The sequence below is a fragment of the Salvelinus fontinalis genome, chromosome 12, assembly GCF_029448725.1.
Source record: "Salvelinus fontinalis isolate EN_2023a chromosome 12, ASM2944872v1, whole genome shotgun sequence".
NCBI lineage: Eukaryota > Metazoa > Chordata > Actinopteri > Salmoniformes > Salmonidae > Salvelinus > Salvelinus fontinalis.
This window is the reverse complement of record NC_074676.1, coordinates 28,187,994-28,196,810: the sequence shown is the minus strand read 5'-3', so window position 1 is coordinate 28,196,810 and position 8,817 is coordinate 28,187,994. Positions and strand designations below refer to the sequence as shown.

Sequence of the window (8,817 nt, the reverse complement as noted above, 5' to 3'; positions counted from 1 at the left end):
TATGGGACTCCTGATCACGGCCTGTTGTGATACAGCCCGGAATCGAGCCAGGGTCTGTATTGACGCCTCTAGTACTGAGATGCAGTGCCTTAGACTGCTGTGCTACACGGTAGCATAAAAAGCAAAGTAGATTGTTTTAAGATTGTTTTATACATCATTTGGGGTCTATAGAACCAGGTATAAACAGAGCTTTAACATGCATCCTTTGTCCTGATCTTATCCACATTCTGATTGTGCCCACATTTTCAGACCGGTGTGGCCACATTTTCGCCGACCAGTGTCTTGGGCTTAATAGCCTCATGCAGAGAACTTGTCTACCAATTGGCACATCGAAACAACATCCGTGTCCCAGACATCTGGTCAAGAAATGGAAGACTAAGGGATATTGAACAGATATCTACTCTATATCCGAATCAGTGGAGGCTGTTGATGGGAGGACGGCTCATAATAATGACTGGAACGGAGCGAATGGAATGGCATCAAACTGTTTGAATTTGATACCATTCCACTGATTCCGCTCCAGCCATTACCACGAGCCCACCCTCTCCAATTAAGGTGCCACCAACCTCCTGTGGTCTGAATGTAGGCATACATTTAAGATATACAATATACCACACCCATATTCCATGAATTAAACTTTGACCTACCAGCACCATCAGCCACTTACCCCAAAGCGGCTCAACTTACCCTGCCTCTATGCTCAATTTACCACATACCCGGGATAAGCTATGTTTTCATAACTGTTATGTATTCTGATTATTTCCAGGGATACACAACATCCTGAAATATACACTATCTTTGTTAGAACGAATACTATATTTCCCTAGATGTAGTGACGCTAAATGTAAAAAATGGCTCACTGTCCCCTATCTGTATTGCTCAAGGACAGGACTTACATTCCATGAGAGCAACATTACTTTTTAAACCATGATTTGAAGCTATACAGTTAAACAAAAGCATGATATTTTAAGTAATTCTTTAAAATAAAGGGACATATACTTTACTGGACAAATTACTGGATATATTAGACTGGCTGTAAGATCATCACAACTTTACAACATTTGGTTATAGTTTTTATTTCGAAAAACATCATGGGCTACTTGTTGCTGCCTTGATTCACTTGAGGCCACCAGTGCAGGTCAACCTGGGTCACTCAGGTCAACAAGCTCTCAATTAGATGTTTATTCATGCTTCTCCAAAGATATCATTTTGAAGTTGCTCCAAAGGTCAAATGTCAGTGTTTTTTGACACCCCGGGTTGACAAATGTTTTTAAAACAAGTGTCCACTACTGGGATCGAATATGCAACCGTCTGGGATTACACCCATTCGCCACCCCCACCCATAATGCCCTATCAAAGCCCAAAGTCTACTTGATGGTAATAGTGCTCACTATTGCTCCTTGTGGAATTTCCCGACGTCCTCAGGATGTGGATAGGCGTCCAATTTCGAACTCACTCTTGAGCGATCTGCCTGACTCATATCACCTATCTCAATGAAGTAATGAATATTGAGCATTGACAGTTTGTTCACGTGGTAATTCATAAAGGGTAAACTCTTGAAATTGGAAACAAGTGGAGCATGGTTATCATTGGTTTGAAAACTTGGGAGACACCTCCACTTTCAACCCTCCCTGCTCCAGCCTACTTTCCAGTTCATGTTGAGCATATTCATGTGAATACACCGCCTGGCACGAGTTGCATAGGTTTTTCAAAGAATTTGGAGCAAGTCTGACCAAGCATGGAAGAGTTGGCGAGAGAAAGCATCAGCTTGCTGGCCAAGCCCGTGCTCGATACAGACGGCCCAAGACTTGCATCTATAGGAGCAATTTTCCTCATGCTCAAATCTACGCTTGGTGCGGGACTTCTCAATTTCCCTTGGGCTTTTGAGAAAGCCAGGGGAATTCACACTGCAGTCGCGTGGAATGGTTAGTGACTTTAGTGACCTCAACCTGGTCTCAGAGCATTTCGTATTATTCTGTACGTAAATCCGAGACACTGTATTTAGTATGATAAGTTTGGTATGGTTACATAAGACAAAATGTTACTTAAGGCAAAAATGAAAGTAGGGTGGTTGGATGGGTGGGCGTATAACACTAACGTCTAGCAACTCAAAGATTGCAAGTTAGAATTTCATCGCAGAGAACTTTAGAATGTTACTTAATTAACAACTTTATAACTACTTACTACTTTTTACCTACTTTCCAACTACTTAGCATGTTAGCTAACCCTAACCCTTTTAGCTAACCCTTACCCTAACCCTAGCCCTTTAACCTAACTCCTAAACTTAACCCTAGCTTTAACCCTAACCCCTAGCCTAGCTAACGAGCTACTTAACGTTAGCCACCTAGCTAGAATTCTTAACATATTGTAGCGACCCGCACAGACAGCTGTGTGTTATGTGTTAGGCTAGTAGGTGGTTGTGTTGTACTTACCAGTACCCAGTGTTCGCGGGGTCCGACATGTCAATCAACCTGCTATCTGCCAATCACGGGAATGCCTGGAATGTTCTGATGCCGGACATCCTGGCGGTTGGCGGAGTGGCGGGGAGGGGGGTTGGGCAGGGGGATGGAGCGTTGGAAGTTAAGACCAGGTTTAGCCTTTGTTCTCTCTCTTACGTCTGGCCTTCACAAGAGAAGGTCACGGTTGGCTTGTTGTTATCTTTCATTTATTTGGCGTGGGCTACGGCCAAACAGTAGCCTGTGTAAAGTTGGTTTAATAAACCGTCAATTCGTAAACTCAAACCTCTGTCTGGACAATTGTTCCTTTATGATCTAGTCAGATCGTTACAATATCATACGTTTTGAAAATTCCTAGCATATTGTACATTTTGAAAATTAATAACATATTGTATGTTTTGAAAATTTGTAACATGTCATTCAAATTGTAATTTGTAACATATCATATGAAATGGGTGATGGACATCCACAAATTAATACATACCATAAGAAACGTAACATATCATACTTAATGGAGTGTCTCAGATTTACATACAGAATAATACTAAATGCTCTGAGACCAGGTTGCTCACCCTGGTAGGCAAAACATGTATAGCCTATATTCCTGTTCTTTAACTAAATTACAACCATCACTAACCATCTCCTCCTGTTTTTAAACTTAATTCAAACCAATTTAAACAATCCAATCTACTCTATCTCTACTAAATCCCATTGACTTACTTGACATGTAATTTAATGCGCTGGTGAACCTTCTGGAATTGGGTGTTGGTGACTATTTTTGGGAAAGGTCAAATGATTTCCAGTTTTTGCATTTTATATAGAATCAATATCAAGAACACCAGTCATTCTCTAGACTAGTGTAATAACTGATATTCACCTCTCTCTGACATTTCCTCTGGTTATCCCTTCCTCTCATCACTTTTATCCTTCATAGGCCTACTCACTAATCCATTGATCAATCACAACTTTCTTCTCCCACTGAGCAACCTGTTGATTGTATTTTTATCCCTCCTCCGCCCCAGGTGTTCCTCATCAGTGGCCTGGTAATCATGGGCTACTCCTCCTGCATCAGTGGTCAGAACACATACCAAGCCGTGGTGAAGGATGTGTGTGGGCCTGCGATCGGGCAACTCTGTGAGGTCGTGTTCGTCTTCAACCTCTTCATGATCTCTGTGGCTTTCCTGGTCATAGTAACGGACCAGCTGGAGAAATGTGAGTCATCTCCATGACCACATGACTCCCTGAGATCTCTTGCTGGATTATGTTATAGTAATTCCTTCCTGAACTATTTCTTCTGGAGCCTTTGAAATCATCTGATTTTGTTTTCCCACATTCTCATTATGTAATGATGCTCATAGGAAATGGGTTAATGATATAGATTGACAACATAATATCTGATACATGTTTCATGATGTTATTTATGTGTTTGTGTTGATAACTGGATTGCACGAAGCAGACATGCCATACCACTGGTAAACAGACCCGCATTTTGTCCTCATCCTCCTGTGTGTCTTCCTCATCCTCCCTCTCTCCATCCCTAAAAAGATCAGTATTCAGAAATACATCAGGTGAGGTATTTATGGGCAGTCTAATACGGCATTGCAAAGACTACTTTAACATTGCAATATTGACATGTCTGTTGCTGCCATATTCAATATCATGTTATACTCAAGCCTTTCCCCCTCTTTGAAGTATTTTAGGTACTCTGGCCGCTACATACCTAAGTGGCCATTGTTGTGAAATATCACACAAGAGAGGACCGTGAGGTGCACATATCCACCCTCTACAGTAGTGGGTGAGTGCTTGTAATCTCAATTAATGAGTCATTTCTATCTTTGTTATATAATCTGAGGTGAACAGTAGAGGCCTCTATGATAGGTCTATGTGCCAGGTAGAAAAATGCTGTCAACGTTAAATGTAGCCTTTTATGCATCTAGGTCATTAGGTCTGTGAGATCAGGATATAAGATGATATTTTAATAAAAGTTGCTCTTACACCTTCTGCTCTTGTTAAAGGTAGTTTAATTTTCAACAACATTTTGACTGTTTGGGAGTGGCCATCAGCCGCCCACACATTGTAATTTGTCAGTGTGATTGACACATGAACTGTAAAAGACTGACATTGCCTCAAAGGTCCGACCAGGTACTTTAGAAAAAGCCTTTCCATAGTTTTGTTGTTGCCTCTCTGTAGAATAAGCTCTATGCCTTCGATGTTCAGCGTTATCCTGACCATCTGCTTTGGCTTTCAGGTGAGTACGGCTTCAATCATGTTTGGTTTTCAAAGAGGTTACTAGTGATGTTAGATTATTTTCTTTATGAAGTCTGGCATTTACCCCAAATTCTGGTCAATTGAGGAGCTGTCTGAAAACCCATCACAGTCCAGCCGAGCCTCAGGCTATCCTGCTCTTAAAATGGCTAAGGAGAGCTGGTTCTCTGTTCAATATTTGAACTTGGGTAAGATTGAAAATAAGTGTTATTTTCCACTTTTCTTCCAGAGGTAGTTTTTTGTAATCTTCTGAGTAACCAAGAAAACGCAGGAGGATGATCAGAAATGCAATTAAAGGGCAGTGGGAGAGAGGACTAGTGTTGTACGAACCATCCTGATCTCTCAAGCTTACATTCTGTTTAGCTATCCGTTTAGCGAAACAGAACGTAAGCTTGCGAGATCAGGATGGTTCATACGAAGCTAAAAGAGGCCCACAAAGCCCAGCTAGCTGAGCCCCTGCACCCCCAGGCTGATTGATTACTTAGCTGGAGAAGAAAAAGGAATGATGGAGATCCTGAAGGAAGGTGGGATGAAGGAATGTTGGAGGAACATATTGAGGAAACCTGGGAGAACTTTGCTTATGTAATGCATACTGTTGAATTGGAAGCTTCTCAGCTCATGACAAAGGCTTTGACGTTCTATGACTTGGAGCATTAACAGCTTTGGAGCCCCATACTATTGATCGTTTCTCTGGCTCTTACATTGAGACTAACTGGACACCAGAATGATTCAAAGGATTAAGTGTTGGGGTTATTTTTCCTGTGGGCACTGTCTGTGAAAATTAGAGCTATATGAGTGACACAAGTCTCAGTCTCAGGTCTATGTAGCCATGTTTATCTGTGCTTTGCATTCTGAGTCTGCCATGTCCTGTTCTGTATCATTCTGTGCTCCAGTGTCACAAGGCTTGCACAGCCATCTACAGCAGCATGCAGCAGCATGGAGAGCAAAAGCCTGTCCCACTGGGTGTTCATCTCTGTGTTGTCCATGTTCTTCGGCCTGGTCATCTAATCCCTAACTTGTGAGGCTCATCCTTTCAATACTCTATCTGATAGCACCAAGTGATTGTAGTGAACAAAGCGACTATACGACTGCACACTCTTAGAAAAAAAGGGTTCCATAATAGAACCCTTTTTGTTTTCAGTTAGAAACCTTTTGGTCTCCATGTAGAACCCCCTGTGGAAAGGGTTCTATCTGGAACCAAAAAGGGTTCTTCAAAGGGTTTTCCTATAGACCCAGACGTTATTAGATAGAACGTCGCGGCCCTCCCCGCCTGTGGGGAAAACAACCTGTGGTTACCTAGGTTACTACTTTGACTCAGCAAAAACATGACCTTTTTCAAATTCAATTTTCTTATTGTCGACTTGTTTTAGTAAATTACAAAACTACATTTTAAAGAAGTACAACATATCTAAATGTTACTTTTCAACATTGCCTACTCCCTCTCGTTCTCACCACTTAGAAAAAGGTAATATTGTAGGGCTTCCCTCATGCCCCTTTTCATGATAATGCTAACATCCAAGTGAGTGAGTGCTAGTTAGCTACCGACCGAAACATTAAGCTAGCCAAGACCAACAACACAAACAAACGGACAATATAGCTACAAGTAGTGAGTGGAGTTACAAACGGACTGTACAAAAGAAGTTAAATGTCTTATCTGTGATTAAATGTTTCCCACAAACAGGCCACACGTAGCTAGCTATATTTTGACTCCGGGTTCCCACATTTCCCACCCTCCCAAGCTGAATAGCCTGAAGTCACAGGACTCTTCTCACATCCTCTATTTCTCTACGTGGGAGCATTGCGAACTATCGGTTGGGATTTTTGACCTGGTTACATGTATATTGAACAACACAGCAGCTTTTTTAGCATGTTTTGTTATTTCTGTATAACATAAATTCAACAACAACGTTGACTCTTTTACAGAGGGTCAATGGAAAGAATATTTGTTTTCCTAAATTTGTGTGCGTGGTCGAGGGGAATTCCTTAAAATTACGTGAACCCTTTTAGGTTCTAGAAATCACCTTTTTTGTCTAAAAGTGTATGCAAAGTTGGTGTCTGAATGCATTTCCCCTCCCTTTTTGGTTCAGGTGTTTACAGATACCTGACATTTGGCAAGGATGTTGCAGCAGATATTCTGATGTCACACACAGGGGACGTTGTCCTCATGATCATTGCAAGACTGCTCTTTGGGATCTCTATCATCACCATCTACCCCATCATCCTCCTGCTAGGAAAGTAACATCATGGCTGGAGAGCATTTAATAATGGGTATTCATTAGCCATTCAATCAGAGCATATGAGCCTAAATAAATAACTTGTTAGTAAATTTGCCTGTTTGGCCCAGTGAGTCTCATTGCAGTGTCTCTGACTTTCTGCACACAGGTCAGTGATTCAGGACTCACTGCTGAGTTTCCGTCGGCGCTTCCACATGGTGACGGAGTCTTATGAGAACCGTAGCCATGTGGGGCTGACCCTAGCCTGGATTACTGTCACCGCCCTCATCGCCATGTTCATCCCAAACATCAGCAAGGTTATCAGTGTCATCGGGGGAATACGCGCATTCATCTTAATTTTCCTAGGTGGGAAAATTCTCCCTCTTTCACACCACTATCTCCCACATGGTTGCATGTAAATCGAAGCAGCAGAGATGTTTGCTTGCTCTGCTTGTCTGCAGGATTATGTCTAGTATTTGACATGCAATCAGAGACAGTATCTTTCATAACAAGGTAAGTTTAAACCAATCATGGTCACTCATTCAAACCATTCATTCATCCAAATCCTTAAAAAATATACTCAATTTCTCTCCTTTATTTTCTCACTAACCCCTCCCCCATTCCCTGTCAGAGTGGTCCTACTGTAACAACATGGGGATGATATCACTCTGATCTGTGGAGCCTTCGTCTTTGGACAGAGCACCACCACTGCCATAATGCAGCTACTCACTAAGATCTAACCCTTATCTTCATCACCCTTATTTATCATGGACATCTTGTTAAATGCCTGATGGCTTTTCATCCTCATCACCTTTGGTAACACAGAGCTCTTTTTGGAGTCCTTAATTCTGAGGGTTGTGTGTTATGTCCTCTGAACTCTGTTACATTTCACCTTTTCCCCCACTTACTCTCCAGGTGTCTAGACTAACTGGTATGTCTTCATTGTGTGAGATCTGTTGGCTGGGTAGAACATGGGGTAGTAATCGTTTTAGTTATTTCATTCGCAGAATGTATTCTGCTCACTGTCCAATACACTGAAGTAAGAATCGAGAGCATCCTGTCGAGCTGTATCACTGCATGGTACGGCAACTGCATCGCCCACATCTGCAAGGCTCTCCAGAGGGTGGTGCGTTCTGCACAACACATCACCGGGAGCAGACTACCTGCCTTCCAGGACACCTACAGTACCCGATGTCACAGGAAGTCCAAAAAGATCATCAAGGACAACAACCACCCGAGCCACTGCCTGTTCACCCCACTACCATCCAGAAGGCGAGGTCAGAACAGGTATCACAGGCATCGAAGCTGGGACCGAGAGACTGAAAAACAGCTTCTATCTTAAGGCCATCAGACTGTTAAACAGCCATCACAAACACAGAGAGGCTGCCGCCTACATACGGACTTGAAATTATTGGCCACTTTATTAAATTGATTACTAGTGACTTTAATAATGCCACTTTAATAATGTTTAAATATCTTGCATCACTCATCACTCATCTTGCATGAGCTCTGTCATTGCTCATCCATATATTTATATGTATATATTCTTATTCCATTCCTCTACTTAGATTTGTGTGTATTAGGTAGTTGTTGTGGAATTGTTAGATTACATGTTAGATATTGCTGCACTGTCGGAACTAGAAGCACAAGCATTTCGCTACACTCGCAATATCTGATAACCATATGTATGTGACCAATAACATTTGATTTGAAGGAAATACGAATGAAAGGTTTACATAATGGGTAAAAAAAAAATACCGGTATTTATAGCCGTAACGTATTGAAAGAATGGCCATAGAGTGAACATGTCATGGGGGGGTGGGGGAGAAAGTGAGTTATTTTCACTTTTATAAATTTAGATTTACATTGTAGTCATTTAGCAG

General features: G+C 41.8%; 1 pseudogene; it reads left to right on the top strand.

Moving 5' to 3' along the window:
- The first annotated feature begins 490 nt into the window (after positions 1-490).
- Positions 491-7,715, top strand: LOC129867087 (putative sodium-coupled neutral amino acid transporter 8; annotated as a pseudogene).
- The last annotated feature ends 1,102 nt before the right edge of the window (positions 7,716-8,817 follow it).